The sequence below is a fragment of the Ziziphus jujuba genome, chromosome 2 (assembly GCF_031755915.1).
Source record: "Ziziphus jujuba cultivar Dongzao chromosome 2, ASM3175591v1".
In the NCBI taxonomy this organism is placed as follows: domain Eukaryota; kingdom Viridiplantae; phylum Streptophyta; class Magnoliopsida; order Rosales; family Rhamnaceae; genus Ziziphus; species Ziziphus jujuba.
In genome coordinates this window covers 17,814,614-17,835,311 of record NC_083380.1, presented here as the reverse complement: position 1 = coordinate 17,835,311, position 20,698 = coordinate 17,814,614, and positions in this window count along the sequence as shown.

Sequence of the window (20,698 nt, the reverse complement as noted above, 5' to 3'; positions counted from 1 at the left end):
CACATTTCCTTGTCTCCATGTACCCAAATGATTTTTTTGTTTTTGGCAATACCTTACAAGCACATGGTACATGAGGAGCGCTAATGACATCAGAATCATTACCAACTTCTTTACTTAAGTGATGTGGCAAAATAAGGTACCGTTATTTTATTTTCTTAACTTAATTTCATTTTTTTTCAAAAGGTTTAATTATTCATATTTAGAATATATTAGTTTCTCAAGAAACAAAATTATAGCACATTGTATTTGTTAAATCATGTGGTAAACAATTTAGTATATGTAGCAATATTATAATATAGAAATTTTTAAGTTAAGATTGCTTTTAAAAATTACTTACAATATTGAAATTTAAAATATAACTGACGTTTATTTCAATGTATATATGACTAAGTTTGACTTATTATAATTTTAATATTTCATTATATTTATATAGCCTCTAATATATTTTTAAATCTTAGTTTTAAAAGTAATTTAAAAGTTAATAATAATAGTTCTAATGGTAATCTTTTATATATATATATATATATATATTTTTATTTTTTTTTTTAATTTACAAAACTAAAAACCTAATATGTAGATGTAAACCCATAAAGGTAAACAATTAAATCACATAAAAATATAAGGGTTCCACTTAGTGTTATTTACATCAGCATGTCTCCTATGATAAATATAGAGAGATATCTCCAGAAGATGATCAATTTTGTGTATGTATAGTCTTGACAAAATTGATCTTTAAGAATTACCTCTTAGCTTCTCTTGGGAAACATAATACAGTATAACCTTTATAAATAAATACTCATGGACCAATTAGCAATTATTGCTTTAAAAAGATTATTTATTTATTGATAAATAAATAATTTATTAATTTACCAATAAATGAATATTTTATTAAATTAAAAAATTATATTTTTGAGTAATAATTTTACTAATTATATATGAATTAGCCAATATAGATACCATTTTTATTTTTTACATTGTCATGTCTCAAAATATAAACTTATAGATAGTTCCAAGGAGATCATTTCTTATAGTTTCGATAAAATAAAAACTTCATAAAGAATCATGGAGAGGGACATGTTATGTAACTGCTATATAAGAAAAAAAAAAAAAATTCAATGAACAGAAAAGTTGAATCAACCATTAATAATAATTAATACTGAATCTCATAGATTTTATAGATTGTTCTTTCTTTATTTAGATTTTATTTTTCAAAAATAAAAAATATTTAAATAATATATCATTATTTGGATGATATGGTTGATACATAGGAAACACATAGGAGTTTCTTTTCATAAGTTTTTGACAAAGTCCTTACCATATCAAACCCATATATATATATATATATATATATATATATTAAAATAACAATTTAATATTTTTAAGATGTAGATTTTCTATATGATCTCTGGTTAACAATTTGATTAGGCCCTATCTTTCAATGTAAAACCCTAAATTAAAGGGCAATCTAATGTTTAAAGTGCCAAATTGGTCATAGAATATAGATTATGCTCTGCTTTGGTATATCAAAACATAAATCTCTCCATAATTTATCATACATATATATATATATATATATATAATATTATGATAACAATTTAAGATTTTTAAAATGTGGCTTTTTATATGATCTTTGGTTAGCTCAATTGGATTGAGCCCCATCTTCTAATGTAGAACCTTGATTCGAAGGGCAATCCAAAATTCAAAGTCTCATATTAATAACAGATCATGTCCTAGTTTGGTTGACTAACGCTATTTGAAAAAAAAGAAAAACAAACAAAATGTTAAAAATGATATGATAGATGGGTTCTAAGTATTATTTTTCAAAAGCATAAGTCTAACTGTAATTAAAATAATTTAAATAAAAATTTCTCTAATATCTATCATTTCAATATATTTTTAAAAATTAATTAATATCTTTTAAAATGACATTTTGGCCCTATGGTTAGTATGTCATTTTGGCCCTATGGTTAGTATGTTATCTAAAAGGTCGTTATCTTTTTTAATTTCAATAATTTAGTTTTTTGATGAAAAATTTGATAGAAATCTATTACTATAATTAAGTATTAAATCGAAATGTTTAGGTTTTTTCCTTTAATGCTTTTAATTTTCACTTTATATTTTTGTGAATTATTTTGCATTAACTAGGAGTATTTATATTCTTCAATTATCAATTAGAGAATAGTACATTATAACTAAAATGAATATTTAGAAACAAAACTTATCAGAATGTAATTTTTTTTAACAAATAAAAAAAGACCACGCAATTTTTTTCATATAATATTCAGTTAATAATTTATTTGTGTTATTAACATATCAATAAGCTGGATATCTAAATTTCATTTAATCTTAATATAATCTTGTAATTAATTTAACATACAATGAATAATAAATATTTTATATTGCATTTGTATATATGATTGTATATACGAATTTAGATACTTTTATTTAGTAAATTTATGTTTGTTAAATAAAAGAAAATTGTTAGTCCTTGTTACACACTTAAAAAATTAGTAAATAAAAAGTAACTAAGTAAATAGAATTATTGTTGGCACGTCGAAGGACCAAAGCCTCCAAACACATAAATAGGTGCAAAGTTAACTTATTTGATGATTTTATTCAACGTTACAATACTAAACATTAGGAATCTAATCATACCAGCTCTATGGTTATAGCAATGGTAATTGCAGAGAGCCATTATAATCACAATTTGTTCAAATTCTTTCTTAAAGTAGCCTAGAATGCTTATTGAACATCATATAATCAGGCTGCAAATAGAGTTTGTTATTGCTGCCCTTGATTTGGATATATTTCCAGTCAATACCTGTTATCATTCGATTGGTTTTTTCATTTAGTGTGTCAAGTAGGTCAGAGAATTGGAAAATGATCTTTTGTTCAGAGATTAACTAGTAATCATGAATTTTGAAACGCGGTTTCAAATTTTCTTGTAACAAGGAGGAATCTAATTCACCTGATGGTTGAAAATGATTGATCATTATCCTGCTTGCAGTTTCTAGTAGGAGTGATTGGATGAGTTATTTAATTCAAAGTTGATGAATATCTAAAGTTCAAAATGATTGTTAGCTCAGTTGGTACGAGCACTACCACCTACGCTTACTATACTGGGTTCGAGTCTAAGCGGGGTAAGGGGTGCCTGGGGGCATAGCAAAAAAAAAAAAAAAAAAATGATTGTTACATATTGATACTTTTTAAATGTTTTGAAGTAGCTTTTACTGTTCAGGCAGCAGGTCGATGCATTTATGAAATCATGCATATAATAATACATGTTGTAATGTTTATATAACTTTGGTAATTGGTACAACTCTTTAAAATTCAGAATACATAATAATTGATTGTGTATTTTATTTTATTTTTTGTTTTCTGTCTTTTCTATGAGTATTACTAAAGTTACGATGAGCCATTGGATAATAATCTTTTGCTTCAGCAATTGCCATTATGATTCATGACTCTTATATGAAGGTGGTGAGACTACAGATCATCATACTACTACTGCTTTAAATAGAACTGTTCCGGTTTGAAAATAATTATTAGCTATGGTTATTGAGTTTTCTACTTTCTGTTTCTTTTACAGCGCAAATCAATAATGTAAATACTTTGTAATGTAAACTTAATGTACAATAAGATGCATTTTATTTTACTGGTGTATTTAAAGCTTGTGCAAAATGCAATATATGTATTTTTAATTTTGAAATCGTTTTGGTTTTCCTACATTTATAGAAATGGTCCATACTTGATGATCAGAAAATAAAAAAATTTTTGTTAAAGCAAATTAATATTATATACAAAAAAAAAAAGGCTAAAAAACTGGCAACTTTTCTATTTTCTGTTTTTTCCTATTTTCTTAACTTCTCACGAGTCTTCCATCGTTGAAAGGAAAACTATTAAGAAAAACAAAAAGAATTGAAAGGATTGATTCATAATATTATTTAGAAATTAATTAAGTAAAATAATGAAATATTTTATTTTTTCAAGAAAAAGAACTTGAGTACATTGAATATATTCAATTTTCTTTTTATGTATGGAGTTTTACTCAGCCATTGACAAAAATAGATTGTGTGCCATTCTGTCGTTCTAAAAAGCTTACTGGCTTATCCATAATCCTCATGAATCGATTAGAAAAGCCAAGAGGACAATCTTTCTGTAAGATTGTGAATGACTTGCATGAAGGCAAGCCCACTAGTGATTGGTGGGCTGGTTCCATAATTCAATTTTGCATATTTTATTTTACTTTTTGTTTGCTGTGTATTCTAAGATGGAGTAAGATCTGTTTGATTAAGTTTCAATATCTAGTTGATTATTGAGGTAATTATCTTGGCTCAAATTTTGCATATAAAGTGTTTGATGTTTTGGTTATATTGTAGTAGTATTCTATGTGGCTACATGTTCTATTTTTGTTAATATTTTTCTATGCATTTTTTAAATGTTCTACAATAATGATTTATATTATATAACAACTCAATTTATTGTGTTTTTTATTTTTTTATTTTATTTTTTTTCAACATAATAGATATGGATCGAAAAAAAGTCGCTGCATTCTTGTTGCTTGCCAACGATTTTGAATTAGAATCATTTTGTACGTGTTTTATGATGGTTTTGCTTATGTACATGTATGTATCATAGCGAATCAGAAATGATTAGATGTTTGGAATCGAATAATTAGGACTACAAAGTTGTGTGCATCTTTTGTAAATAGTTTATTAGACAATGATGTGAATTGTATTAGTTAACTGAGGATGGATAGGAGAATATTTGGTATTTTATATCAGTTATTATATCATGATGGATACATTGAAAAAGCAAGTGTGTATATTTCTGCACATAATTGCTCATCATGCAAAAAACCGTACAATTATCACTAGATTCTATAGATCGGGGGAGACCATTAGTAGATACTTCAATTTAGTATTGAATGGAGTGTTATACTTACATAGGATTTTGTTGAGAAATCTAGAACTTGTGTCAGATAATTGTTCGAATAATAGATGGAAAATGTTTAAGGTACGTTTGTGTAATATTTTGGTTACTATTATTATACTTAGATTATTTGTAACATTATATGACATGAGTAAGTTAAAATTGTTTGGGAGCATTATATGAAACTTATATTAAGGTGAACACACCTGAAATCGATAAGCCAAGATATCGAATAAGGAAGGGTGAGATAGCTACAAATATCTTAGGTGTATGTAACCCGAATATGGAATTCATATTTGTCTGACCTGGTTAGGAAGGTTCCGCTTTGGACTCAAGAGTACTCCAATATGCATTAAGTAGGCCAAATGGATTAAAAGTACTATATAATAAGACCAATCCTCAAATAGTACATTGTAGTGGTCGAACATTGCATAAACTTATAGGAGGCATTTTGTTTTTTAGGTTTTTATAATTTAGTGGATGCTGGTTACACTAATGGTGAAGAATTTCTTGTATCATATAACGGAACAAAATATCACCTTGCCGAATAGAGAGATGGTTGTGCATCTATAAATCATGAAGAGTATTTCAACCTAAAGCATGCATCTACTAGAAATGTCATAGAAAGATGCTTTGGGGTTCTTAAAATGCGGTGGGCAATATTAACAAGTTCATCTTTCTATCCAATTTCAACACAAATCAAGATCACTACCTTATGTTGTCTTATACATAATATTATTAGAAGAGAAATATCATTTGATCCTAGGGAAGTTGAGTTTGATATGAGTGAAGACATTGGCATTAGTAGAGAGGAGCATATTATAGAATCAACTGCTTTTTCAGATTAATGGACTAACTGGAGAGATGAGTTAGCAAATGTTTGATGAGTAGAGAGGTCGTTGTGGTCAGTAGTTGATTGTTCTGTATAATATTAGAGTGTAACTGCTTTGTTTTATATTGTTTGTTAAACCTTTTGGATATTTTCTATGAAGACCAATATTTTTATGTGCAATATTTTAGGTTCCTATTATATTTTGTTTACTGTTATGGTTGTTGAAATCATAAAATTTTCATTTGAATAGCAATGGAAGCTGGTGGTAGCAGTTATGATGACAAGAGGGTTGAATCTAGGCATACATGGAATAAGAGTGAGGAAGATGCTTTACTAACTATTTTAGATAAAGTTGTAGCTAGTAGGTAACGTTGTGACACATGATCATTCAAACCTGGCACACTTAATATGATCGAGAAGTGACTGTTTGAGATGTGTCCTAACTCAGGATTGCAAGCAAATCCACATATTGAGTCAAAGATGAAAAAGTGAAAGAAGCAATATGGTATAATTATGATATGTCGAACAAAAGTGGATTTGGATGGAATAACTCTCTTAAATGTGTTGAGATTGATAGTGACGAAGTTTGGGAATCAACTGTGTAGGTTTTGAATTAGCAAAGCTACATTTATTTATTTTTGGACTATTTTCTTAAATTTTTTTTTTCATAATATATGAACTATAGTTTTTTTTTTAACATAAACTTTGTTTTTCTTTATTTTAGAGTAATCCAAATGCAAAAGGTTAGAAAGACAAACCTTTTTCGGTGTATGAGAGGCTTGCTAACATATTTGGGAAGGATCATGCAATAGGACTTGGAGCACAAACTCCAATTGATATGGTTAATGATATCAATATGGAGGATGCAAATTGAACACTTTAATGCGGTGTGCTCTCCAATGTTTGTGAATCAAACCATATATAGTAAACTGTCCACACAATCCCAATCAAGAGGTAAGAGGAAATCCAGACTAAAAGATTTTGATGACCTTGCAAAAGGGTTTGTTGAGGTAGCATCTTAATTGTTTGAGAAGTTTGAAAAATCTAAGCCAGTTATCCAAACACTTGGATGTGGAGGTTAAAAGATTAGGATTCTCTGTTGCTGACAATCTTAAAATTTCGAAGGCAATGAGATTAGATCCATCAAACATAGGTTTTTGATGTTATTGAAACAGATGCAGAGAAGATTGAATTTGCTATTAGATTTTTCGATAACTAAATTAATATTGTTATGGATTATATATTTATGTGTATGTGTGAGGGGATGACATTTATGAACAATTGGATTTAAAACTTATGGACATATGTTATATGTTAGTGGATGTTGGTTTTTTATTATGCATTTGAAGACATATTTATGATTATATGTTATGTTTTAATATATTATAATGTATTTGGTTGATTTAGTTAATTGTTATTTTGTTTAATTATATTATCATTTATTATTATATGCAGGAATATTGAAAGACAAAGAAAGGAGTTTATGCTATGTTTAAAGGTAGACAACAAGAGATATATATTATTTTTTATTTGAATGTCATCAACAAGTGCAAAAATTTAATGATAATTTCTATCAAACATATAACACAATTGAAGAAGTTGAAATTATATATGTTGAGTATGTAGAATGAATGATGAAGAATTGTAATAAAGCAAATCTTATACAAAATACCACTGCACATACACGTGCTCACTTGAACAACGGGTGAAGCAATTGTTTTTATATTAGGTTGTTTATTTGGATTATTATTGATAGGTGTATTTAGTTATTTGTTATATAAGTATATTATCCTTATAAAATCCAATATATATTATTTATGCAGTACTTGTTTAAACTAAAACTACATTTGAAATATATATTCCTATAAGTGAATATGAATGTTCCTATGTCATCAACAAGCTCTTAATTAAATATAATGTTAAATTTTAAAAAATTTTTTTTTTTAGCTAATTGTTATTTATGGCTTACCATGTCATAATTTTATTTTAATTGGTTTTTAATACAATATATTAATGTAATTTGTAGATGTAAAAAAAATTACAATTGTCTATAAATAAAAATATATAAAATATATAATTCTAGTTATATATGAAGTTAAATTATTTTTATTTTCAATTAATTGTTATTTATGAAATACCATGTTATAATTTAATTTTAATTTATTTCAAATATTATATATTAATATAATTTGTGGGTGTAAAAAATATATTAAAATTTTGTATGTAAAATATAAATATACAAATTTACAACTTTAAATAAATATAATATATATATATATATATATATTTTTGTAAATCTAAATATATGATTTAATTTTTTCATTTTTAAAAATAATTATTTTAAATAATTATAAAATAGTCAATTCCAGTCCAATTCTGCACTAAACATAGGATAAATAGTCCACCATTCAGTCCGGAGTGATGCCAAAAACAGGACTGAACTAATTCTGTTCTGTTCGATCCAATCCAGTCTGGATATGTCCTGCGTACCAAACGGATCGTGAAGGTTACAAAGCCAAAAAAGCCAAGATCAGTGAGCAATCAAGGGGGTGGATTGTAAGATATATGAGCCTTGAAGGATACAAGGAAAACAGAGGCAAGATTTCTGAGCAATCCTATATCGTCTAAGTGTAGAACAATAATGGTTCAAATGTAAAGATAGTCAGTTTGTTAAGAACTAATGCCTTTTCAGAGCGGTTGATTTCAAGGTTTAAAAGAATTATAGGTTAAGCGTGCTCTAATTAGAGCAATCCTAGAATGGGTGATCCCTTAGGAAGTTTGAACAAAAAAATCTTATATCCTTTGGAGTGCGATGTCAAACTTGAAGACAATATTGGTAGAGCGAGAGAGTGATCTGACGATAGTCGGTAAGGTGTTAAAGATGGTGTTAGAGTTTGTATCAATATGCTAACGAGGATATTGGGCTCCAATAGTTTGGCTTTATCTAAATATTATAAAGTGGTGAACCAACTTATACATAGCTTTGATGATGTGATTCTTTGAAATGTCCAAAAGAATTGAACTATGAAGTCAATACGATGGCCTCGGTAGCTTTGAGGGTGCACATTTCAGCCAAGTTAACAAAGAGTCTCATAAGTATATGGAAGAAGAATTTCTCAACACTGAAGGAAAGATTCATGATGGAAGACTTCTTGTGCATAGAGATGGACAAAAATGATTGGATATTTTCGTTGGTAAAATACTTAAGAATCCTAATGGAAAAAGCGACAAGAAGACTTGGCTTAGAGCATTTCAACACATCTTGTTTGACAACGAGCTTTACAAGAAAGGCCAAGATAACTTGTTTTTGAAATGCTTAGGCAAGCATAAAGTAATGCTGGTGATGAAAAAGGTACACGAAAGTATCTATGGAGCGCACCAAGCAAGAACCAAGATGAGATGATTGATTAGGAGACACGGCTATTACTGGTCAACTATTCTATCTGACTACATCAAATGTGTCATAGAGTGTACAGCATGCCAATGACATAGTCTAATGTAGCATCTCCCAACCATGCCATTCAATTCAATAGTCAAATATAGGCCACTTCAAGGTTGGACTATGGATTTGATTGGAAAGATGCATCCTCTGTCAAGTAAGCAGCGCACATTTATCATCATTGCTACTGACTACTTCACCGAATGGGTTGAGGCTAGGTCAAAGAAGTTTCTATGCCAAGCTGACATGATCAAGTCCATTAAGGAGGATATAATTTATAGGTTCGACATATTGAAGACCATAACTATCAATTGTGGAATAATATTTACTAGTAATGCAGTTGAGACATTCATTAAAGATTATGGGATTAAGCTCACCTATTCAATACCATATTTTGCAAAGGCCATGGTCATGCCAAAGTGAAAAATAAAATTTTGAAGGGCATCCTAAAGAAAATGGTGGATTATAATCCAAGAGAATGCATGACTTATTATTAGAGATACTTTGGATAGGCTACTTAGTGTCCAATCCCACATTGCCTTGGTGTAGATCAGGGATTGTTCAAGTGTAATGATAGTCATAGTCATTATCATAATGCCAAGGCCTTTTCAGAGTAGTTGGCTTCAAGCTTTGACAGAACTTTGAAATTAAGTGTGCTAAAGTGAAAGCAATCCTAAGATAGGTGACATTCTAGGAAGCTTTGAACAAAAAACTCTATACCAAGTGCAGTGGCAAAACAGGGGACAATATTGGCAGAGAGTAACAGATTTGCCAGTAGAGGTGGGATATTATAAATCGTATCAAAGCCTGTGCTTGACTATAAATGTGCTAGTAAGGGCACTGGACTTCAAAGGGGTGGATTGTTATGACTATTGTGGGTGGGTGCGAAGCATTGCCTGGCCTTTTAGTGCCAAATCCCTCATCTCTTGGGTGTAGATTAAGGAAAATTTAAATGTAATAATAATCACTATTATAACACCAAAGTCTTTTTAGAACAGTTGACGTAGGATTCGAAAGAACTTCGATGTTAATGTGCTCAAGTGAGAGTGATCCTAGGGTGGTGAACTTTAGGGAAGTTTTGAACAAAAACAACCCATACCAAATGAGATGGATAAATTAGGGACAATATCGACAGAGAGTGATAGGTTTGCCAATAAAAGTGAGACGTTACATTAAGGGCTACAATATAAGGGTGCGGTGTAAAGACTTTGGTAAAGTGGACTTGATATGAAAAACAATATTACTAGTTAGGTCGAGAGATCTAAAGTTTTGGCAAGTGGTCTTTTAACAAGGAAGGGTCTTTCACCATTGCTAAAATACTTATAAAAAAAGGCATATAAACTCCAAGACATTGACAGATCAAGACATTCTAACCCAATCAAATGTTGGTTCTTGAAGAGATACTATCTTACTACTTAAGAAACAAGTGACATATCTAAGAAAGAGAATTATTTAGCAATGTATATCCAGGAATAAATTCCTATGAATGTAATATATTTCAAGTTAATAAAATTTAGGTCGAATGTTAGATGACCATTTATTTCACTTTATGCATGTAATTTTAGCTAGTTAATCCAAGTTGCTTCTTCAAGTTAAGTTGAAAAAAAACTCATACTAAGGTCAAATTGTATCGCCTTCATCAAATTTAGATAGACTCAATATAATTTTTAAGGCTGAAATGCAGCCATAATTAAATTAAACATAATAAGCAATGGATATAAGTGCTTGGTCAATAAACAATGACAATTAAATTTCATCGAATAAATCACATGCTTACTGTAATGTCAAGGTCAATTATATCATGTATGCTTCAAAGAAAGTAAGCAAGTCAAAAGACCATTGGTCCATTAATCGGGAATGGCCATAGTGTACCATTGCCTTTAGGATCGGTTGGATATAGTTAGGTCATGGCCATAGTGTAAGAAGCTAGATTAAAAATGCTAGGTCAGATATATGCTATTAAAAGGTTAGACAAGATGGATATGTGGTCAGATAGGTAAGATCTGTGTTGTTAAACAAGTCGAATCGTGTTGTCAAAGAGGTTGGACTTGTAACTTCGGACAAGATGAAGTATGCCAAGGATTGGAATAATTAGGTTTGACAAGTTGAATAAACTAGACGGGTGGATAGACCAAACAGACGAAATAAACCAAGTAGATCAGAAAGACAAATCGATCAAGACTATAGTATCAAAAAATCCAAGTCAGAGCCAAGGGTGAACAAGAATACCAAGGATATATCAAGAGGTAAGAAACTTGGCTAAGTGTGAAATTATTCAGCATCTACATTAAAGGGACAAAATATACATTAGCACCAAAGCAAGGAATATAGGATAATGAAAGTTGGCATAACATGGTAAAATAGCAAGAATGGAAAACAGCTGACCTTGAGGTCTGAGGTTAAGAAGTATGGCCACGTTGGACAAGAGAATGCTATGAAAAAGGAAAGATAGATCCAGATAAGGATTTTGGAACAATTTCAAGTTCCTCCTAGACTTGAACGGTCAACCATGAAATCCAATCCTAAAATATGACCAGACATGATGTGAGAATCAGAAAAGTTGGTGGTATATGGGCAGAGTAAAAAATTAAAGCCTAGAATACCAAAGAGCAAAGAGGTGCATGGTATACCTTGTCATTATTGACACATGGACTGTTGACAGAGTTGTGTTCACATGATTTGGGTTGTAGTCAAATGCTTACAAGAAAGTAGATATAGATTAATTAGTATGGAATTATGCCACCCTGTTTGTTTAACTAATTTTTTGAAAAAATACTACCTTAAGATGGTGGATAAGCCTTGAGTGGGTATATCATGAATATATGTGTAACATCCTGACTCGAGAAAATGCCTCAAATTTGAATTTTTGACCAAGTTTGACCAAGGTTGACCGGAGTTGACCAAGTGGGTCTTATCGTTGACTCATTATTGTGGGTGAAATTTTGTGTTGAACAAGATACCATGGTAATGTACTCATCGCCACGAGTTCACAGACTGGTAGTATACCAAAATCGGAGCTAAGAATAGAAAGTTATGGTAAAAATAAAAAGGGATTTGATACGAACCCAGGTCGACACGCGCCTAATCCCGTATTATATTAGCCTGAATCTAATTATGTTCAAGTTCTAATGGTCACCTCAACCACTAACCAACCTGTGATTAGAAACCTTGGTATAATAAAGACGCCATAATAGGTGATGGATATTTTATTGATAAGTCAAACTAAAACACTCATTTACTAATAGTGTTTTAGGTGTTCAAAGAGAACAAAGAGAATTTAATCTCACAAATAATTTTCTGTATGAATAATGTATTGTATATTATTGATAAAACAAGCCTTTAAATAGGCTAAAAAGTTACAAAATAAAATCCTAATTAACTAGGTAAAACTAGCCACATAGAATAGGAAACTTAATGATGGCCGAAAATCACCTCATTTCCTAATCTAATTTGAATTAATTAATTCCTCAATTTTGAAATAGGCATTAATTAATTTACAATAAAAATAATAAAATAATAACTTTCCTAAGTTGATTTGTCCAGCAAATAAATAAATAGAAACAAAATAAAAGACTAATTTGCTAAAACAAAAAATCAAAATCAAATTAGGAAACTAGTTGACTCGTTTGACTACAAAGGTATCTTTGACCAATCTCCAGCTTGTTTGGGCTTCAAATCAGCTTCTATATGCCATGTAAGACACCAAATATGATTAATAATGATTCCCACACATTGCATCTTGATTGGAATAAGTCAAACAAGAAGAAAAGTCAAAGTGAGTGGCTAAGCAGCACATTGTTGGCCAAATTGAGATGCTGTGCATACAAGTCCTTCTTAGATGTTTTTGATTTTGCCTTGTCTGGATTCCATGTCCTCTTAATGATATTCATTGAGTTCATGAAGTGTTGGAACCATTCCTTGCTTCCCGGAGTCCAAATTTGTACGAAAAAAGCTACTCGAGTCCATATCGGCCTTCACCACTTGAATGCTACGGATCTTGTATTTCAGGTATTGGTAAGCCCCTTTGGGAATTAATTACTCCCTAGACAAAATCAGCCAGGTTGATCTTAAATCTTTTAGCTTGAGCCCTAGTGATCGGCCTGGTATTCATCCGTATTGGGTCAGCACCCTGCGGGTCGTTGGTTGTACGGACTCGGGTGGATTCTCATCAAGATCTTAGATAGGTCCTGATAGAGTGATGTCAGAGCTTAGGTTTTGTTACCGTGAGAGTTTTCAGATTTGGTGTGGTGGTGTATCCCAAGTGGTTAGTCATTGTTATATGGTTATGGTCAGTAAGTGAATAATGTTGCTAAATAATCCGAGTAAAGGGTGCAAATCTTTGTTGACTCTGCTCTTAGTTGGGTCTTTTAAATTTCAAGGATGAAATTTTTATAAAGGGAGTAGGTTGTAATACCCCGACTCGAGAAAATGCTCAGAATTTGAATTTTTGTCCAAGTTTGACTAAGTGGATCATATGGTTGACTTTTTACTATGGGTGGAATTTTGTGTTGACCAAGGTACCATGGCAAAATATTCGTCGACACGAATTCGTAGACTAGTAGTATGCCAAAATCAGACTAAGAATGGAAAGTTATAGTCAAAACAAGAAGGGATCCTAGATGGGTTCGGACAATATGCACTTTGAAACTACAAGCTATAGGCTTTAGCATGGAGTAAAAGAATAGATTATTTGACAAAGAAATGACATGGCAATTCTGATTGTTCGGGATTATTCAAACATGCTAACAAAATAAAATAGGGCGAATAACAAAGAAAGCCATGAAAGACAAGTGTGTGGTTTGATCTTAGTGATGCAAAGGGACAGAAGGATAGGTGCAACTACAATCCAAGACAAGTGTAGTGCATGTATAGATGAGATAAAATAATGCAAGAAGAACCTTTATGCTAATAATCAAAGATGTTGCGTGGATGAATAGAATATGTACGTGGAAGAAAGTTTTGGATTGAAAAGAGACATACAGGGTATAAGTAAATTACATGGAGAGGATATTGCCACATTGCTATAGAAAAAATGAAAATGACTTTATATATATATATATATGAGATTAAAAGCCAAGAAAAGTCATTGTGCATAAATGAAGAAATAAAAATTAAATCAATTCTCTTGTGATGGTATTAAAATTAGTGGAATGAAAGGTATTTGGTTGGCTGTATGAATGTGGCATCAATTTTAGACCATGAACAAGTAGAAAATGCACTTGGCACAGTTGGAGATGTTGGTTGCACAAGGGGATGCCATGGCGATGCAAACAAAAGGTTGTAGTTTTGTATAAAGTTTGTCTTAAGGAAAAAATTAAATCATGGGTCATGAACGTGACCATGGGTGGAGCTAGCTAGGGAGTATTGGCAGCTGTTGTCCCCATGCCGATTTTCATAATTTCTAAAAAGGCTTCTAACATCATTACCCCCTGAACTTTTACTAGATTTGCAAATTGCATCCTAAACTTTATTTTTATCTTGAACTTAACAATTTTTTATAATATTGGTCCTGGACCTCAACTTTATTTCTTCTTCCCATTAAATGTTATGTGCCGAGCACATGCACTTTTTCTCTTTTATAGTTTCAGGGGTAAAATGGGCATTTCAACATCTTCTTCTTCCTTAGGTTTCTCTCTCTGTATGTAAAACCTAGATTCAAACAACTTTTTTATTTTTTCCTTTTCTTGATGAAGTTCAAACAACTTTGTTGGATGGCTATAAAAATGGTGAACAAGTAACTTCTCTTTGGAAGGCAAAAAATCAAGGCAAAAAGTAATCCACATATCAAAATAATCCACAAGTTCAAAATGGTCAAAACAAGCCACAAGTTCAAAGGGTCAAATTTGGGAGAGAGAAAGTGAAAGAAAACCAATCTAAAGTTCAGATCATGACCTATCTCAATTTTATGGAAAAGAAAATTCTATGAAAGGAAAAAAAATAATCATATAAAATGTCAGTGAACAACATAAACACAGAATTAAAAATGAAGTATTATAGAAATTAAAAGACAAGTTGAACCAACCAATAAAAAAAAAATTAAGAAATTGATAATAAAAAAAGAAAACATTTTTCACTTGAAAACTATTAGATTTTAATAAAAAGAGAAAGAAAAATCCAAATATGCTCGTTAATGGTGGCCTCACAAACTTCGGCAAATTTCTTGCAGCAAGAAAAACCTATGGTATGACACCAATAACTGATTTTTTATTTGCACTCTTCCACGCATAGACTATAAATGATACGAACCTAGGTCGACTCGTGCCTAAACCCGTATTATATTATCTCGGATCTCAATTAAGTTCAAGTTCTTATGGGAAAACCTTAACCCCTAACCAACCTGTGATTAGAAACCTTGATATAATAAAGGCACCATAATAGGTTATGAAAATCCTATTGATAAGTCAAAACTAAAACACTCACTCTCTAATAGTGTTTTAGGTCTTCAAAGAGAACAAAGAAAATTCTATCTCACAGTTAATTTTCTAAATAATATTGAAGGTGCATTCTCATTGAAAAATAACCCTCAAATAGGTTAAAGTCACATAGCAATAAACCTTAGAAAACTAAGAGAAAACTAACCATGCAATGTCAATTTCCTAATGTGGTCGAAATTCCATTCCTTTCCTAATTTTAATTTTAATTAATTAATTCCTTTATTTTGAATTAGGAATTAATTAATTTACAATGAAAATAATAAATAATAACTTTTCGAAGTTGATTTTTTTAGCAAATAAATAAATAGAAACCAAATAAAAGACTAATTTTTTGAAACAAAAAGTTAAAATCAAATTAGAAAACTAGTTGACTAGTTTGCCCACTCAGCTAATATTGACCAAATTCCAGCTTGCAAAGGCTTCAAATCAGCTCCCATATGCCATGTAGGATGCCACATAGGATTATTTATGAGTCCCATACATTACCCTTGCTTGGAATAAAGAGAAAATGTCAAATCAATAAAATACAGTAAAGCTAGTAACAAATATAGCAAAACTGGCCAACTATTCCCTCTATGCACAAATGCCCATTGTGGTTGCTTTTGATTCTACCTTGGCTTGATTCCATGACCTCTTAATTGTATTCACTGAATCCATGAAGTGTTGGATCCATTCCATGCTGGCTGGAGTCCATATTTACACGAAAACAACTATCCGGGTCTATATCGGCCTCCACCACTTCGATGCTTAAAATAGGCTTTGTATCTTTGGTATGGAAAAAATCTTTTGAGAATTGATAACTTCCTGTATAAATATAGCGAGGTTGTCCTTAAATCTCTTGGCTTGAGCGCTATTGATTGGCCCAGACTTCATTCGTATTGGATTAGCACCCTAGTGGGTAGTCGGTTGTGCAGGCATGGACAGATTCTCATCATTCCCTTCTCTTGAAAAGGATTTGCCCTCAAATAAAAATCATCACCTGCAAAAAAAGGATATAATTCAGCAACATTAAATGTAGCATTAACATTATACTCACCAGGTAAGTCAAGCTTGTAAGCATTCTCATTAATCTGCTTCAAGACTTGAAAAGGTCCATCTCCATGTGGCATGAGCTTGGACTTTTTTTGTTCAAAAGACCTCTCTTTTAAATGTAACCAAATGCAATCTCCTGGGTCAAAAAATATCACAACAAATCCTAGAAATACCAATTTATCTTTACTAAAATCATATCTTTTAAAGTTAGCAAATAATATTTCCCTAATTTTCAAATTTCCACTAAGTGAAGCTCTTGACAATGCAGATAAAGTTCTATACAAAAAAAAAACAACTTTAAATAAGCAACTTTATAAATCATGACCAGCAATGGTTTCTGATTGAAAATTGCTTTATGAACATCATCAAAGCTAAGATAAAAAATTTTATTTTTCTTTTCTTTTCTTTCTTTTTTTTTTTTCCATTAACGGATTCACCTTTTCCACTCTCACTCTCGGGTTTTGCTCTCTCTTTCTCTCTCTCGGCTTTCTCTCTTTCTTTCCCTTTAAGTTTGAGTTTAGGACATTGACCTGGTTGCTCTTGTTCAGTCTTGTCCCCTTAGATTAGAGTTGAAGCCGTGGGTGCCACACTATTTCTTTCTTTGAACTTTTCTGCCTCCCTCCGTTGTTGTATTTGAAGGTGGTCTCTAAATACCTCCTTGGGAGTCAATGGTTCTAGCTTGACCTTTTTACCTTTAAATCTAAAAAAAATAGCATTCTCTTGACTATAATGTATAATATCTTTATCAAATTGCCATGGTCTACCTAAGAAAATATGTCTGGCATGCATAGGCACAACATCACACAAAATAACATCCATATATTTATCAATGCTGAATTTTACTTTAGCTTGTTTGTTTACTTTCATTTCACCACTATCATGAAGCCATTGTAATCTATATGGTTCGAGATATTTAATTTTTGCTAAGCCTAATTTTTCAACCACAACATTACTAATTACATTTGCACAACTCCCACTATCAATTATCATACTACAAACCTTACCTTGGATTTCACAATGAGTGTGAAAGATGTTCTCTCTTTGAATTTGATCCTCATCTTTGTACACGGTCAAGAGTCTCCTAGTCACCAAGCTCAATTCAGCCCTAGATGCTTTGAGTGTTTTGGATTCATCAAGCCCCTCATCTCCAACTTCTTCATCATTAAATTTGGCTTCTCCTTCACTTTCTTCACTTTCTAATTCTAACTCACCATTACCTTTCAGTACCATGATTCTCCTATTCAGGCATTGGCTAGCGATGTGTCCTCATCCCTGGCACTTAAAATACACAATATCATGAGTTTTAGAAGGTTTAGAATCAGATTTACCTTCATTCTTTGGTGCTTGGACAGATTCAACCTTGGCTTCCCTTTTTGGCCGATTGGTGCTTTCCTCACCTAGTTTTGGTTTTGGCTTTGAATCATAGATGTAACACCCCATCCCGAAGTATACCGAAAATTTCTAAAATTTGACCAAGGTTGACCGGGTTTGACTGTCGTTGACCGAGAAGGGATCAAATGTTGACTTTTTGCTCTTAATTGAATTTCACATTGATCAAGGTACCATTACAAAGTACACGTTGTCGCGAGTCCATAGACTAGTAGCACATTGAAAACGGAGCTACGGTTTGAAAGTTATGAGCAAAACAAGTTGAGGTCCAAACTGTCCAAGGGGTGCCGGAGTTGACTTTTTGTTCATGCAAAGTTGAGCTTTGACTCATGCATGGTTGTGGAGTACTCGTGGATACGAGTTCATAGACTAGTGGCACGTCCGATTTGGACATGTGGTTTGTAAGTTGCGGACCTGTGAAGTTTTTCCAAGACATCATTTACTGTTCATAGATCTATATGTGTGTGAACAGTAGTACCACGTTTCAAAAAATGGACCCACCCATGAGTGTACAGTGGCACCCACCGGCGTTTTGACTGGCTGAGAAGGGGAGGGAGGAGAGAGAAGGAGAAGGAGGGGAGAGAGAGATAGAGAGAGCTAGAGAGAGACTCCCAACCGGCCAACCGCTGTTCTGTAACACCCCGTCCCGAACCATGTCGGAATTTTTGCACGTTGACCGAGGTTGACCGTTGACCGTTGACCGAAGGGGTCAAAAGTTGACTTTTTGATCCGGTTGGAATTCTAGGTTGACTAAGGTACGGTTATGAAGTACACGTTGGCACGAGTTCGTAGACTAGTAGCACGTTGAAAATGGAGCTACGGTTTGGAAGTTTTGAGCAAAACAAGTTGAGGGCCAAACTGTCCAAGGGGTGCCGGAGTTGACTTTTTATTCATGCAAGGTTGAGCGTTAACTCATGTATGGTTGTGAAGTGCTCATCGATACAAGTCCGTAGACTAGCGGCACGTCCGATTTGGACATGTGGTTTGAAAGTTATGGACCTGTAAAGTTTTTCAAATACCGTATTATTTTAATATTATTTTTACACGCATAACGATGTGCCACGTGTGACTTACTGAAGGTGACTATGTGTCACCATGGTGAAACGCCACATCTCAACCATGTGAAAAATCAAATTATTTTTATTATTATTTTAAATAATAATATATTTTTTAATTAATTAATTTGAATTTATTTGTTTCATTTTCCCTTTTCTTTTTCTTTTTCTTTTTTCCCCACGTGGGAAAACACCTCCCTTTTCTTTTCTTTTTCTTTTTTCTTTTTCCTTCTTCTTCCCCGAGCCCGAAAGACAAAATATGCAGAAAATTTTTTCTCCCTTTCTCTCTCCTTTGACTCTCTCCCTCTCCCTGTTTGACCGGCGTTTCGCCGGATTTCAATCCCCAGAATGATACACGCGCCGGACACCGGTGTAGCCCGCCACCTAGCGACCTCGGCCACCAAATTTCCCGGCCAGCCGCCGCCGGACGCGCCCAGATCGGGCCGGCGAAGTCACGGCGGCGAGGTGAAATTTTTCCCGCGATTCTCGCCGTTTCCGACCAACCTAGCCCGTCCCATACCTCTATCCCACTATTTTCGACCCCTCTGAGTCCATTTCCGGGGTTAGATTGCCCAAAATCCCCACCGTGTGAAAGATCCCTCAAGATCAAAACCGGCCAAAGCTTCCCGACCAAATTCCGGCCACCTCCGGCGGAATTGGGGTCGATGGAGACCGGATTGATGATCCTCGTTCCACGAGCTTCGATTCGGTATATTATTCGTCCATTTTGGTTAAAGTTTGTGTTTGACCCCCGGGGTACCGGGTATTATTTATCCGATTAAAATATTAATTTATTTGACTGTCTGTGAATTTTGTTTTAGGAGCACCGGTGAGTCGTAGAATTGATCCCGTGGTGGATCATGGGTTAATTGCGTGCTCCAGGTGAGTGACCCACCTTTAAAAATATTTTTGGGGTAATTAATTATATTTATGTGGTGTTAAATTGATATCTGTAAATTGTGCTCATGTGGTGTATTTTAAATACAATCGGAAAAAAATATTATTTTATATATATAATTACCCATTGGTGCTAAATGAAATTTTGGGGTCATTAAGAAATTCCCGATTATTATTTTATTGTGATTAAATGATATTTATTACACATGAGTAAGTATTTTCAGTAATTCGTTGTGTTTGGATTTTATATAAATTTCGGGCATAATTGGGTTAAATATTTTATGAAAATGCTTGTTTAAGTTGGTGGTTTAATTTTATAAATTATGCCCGCGGTATTTCAATTGTTGAATCTCGTATTACGAGAAAAAGTATGGTTTTATCTGTTATCGATGTTTTCGTACCGGGTTGTTAAATAAAAATGTGTGGGATGGTAAGTGTGATAATTTAATGTATTTCCCACGGTAATTTTGGAAAACGGTACGGTTGGTTATTTATGTTTATTTTTAGACGCACTCATACAGTATTGGTGTTCTGGTGTATGGTGTATGGACACGTGGTAGTGCGCGGTTATTATGTTGTTTAGCTCACGGTTATTACTTCACCCGTGAGTTGCCATTGGACCGTGGGCAGGCAAGGTTATTGTTGTGCACAGCCGCCCCCCTCCTTGGCCGGGTTGATGGTTTTAGCA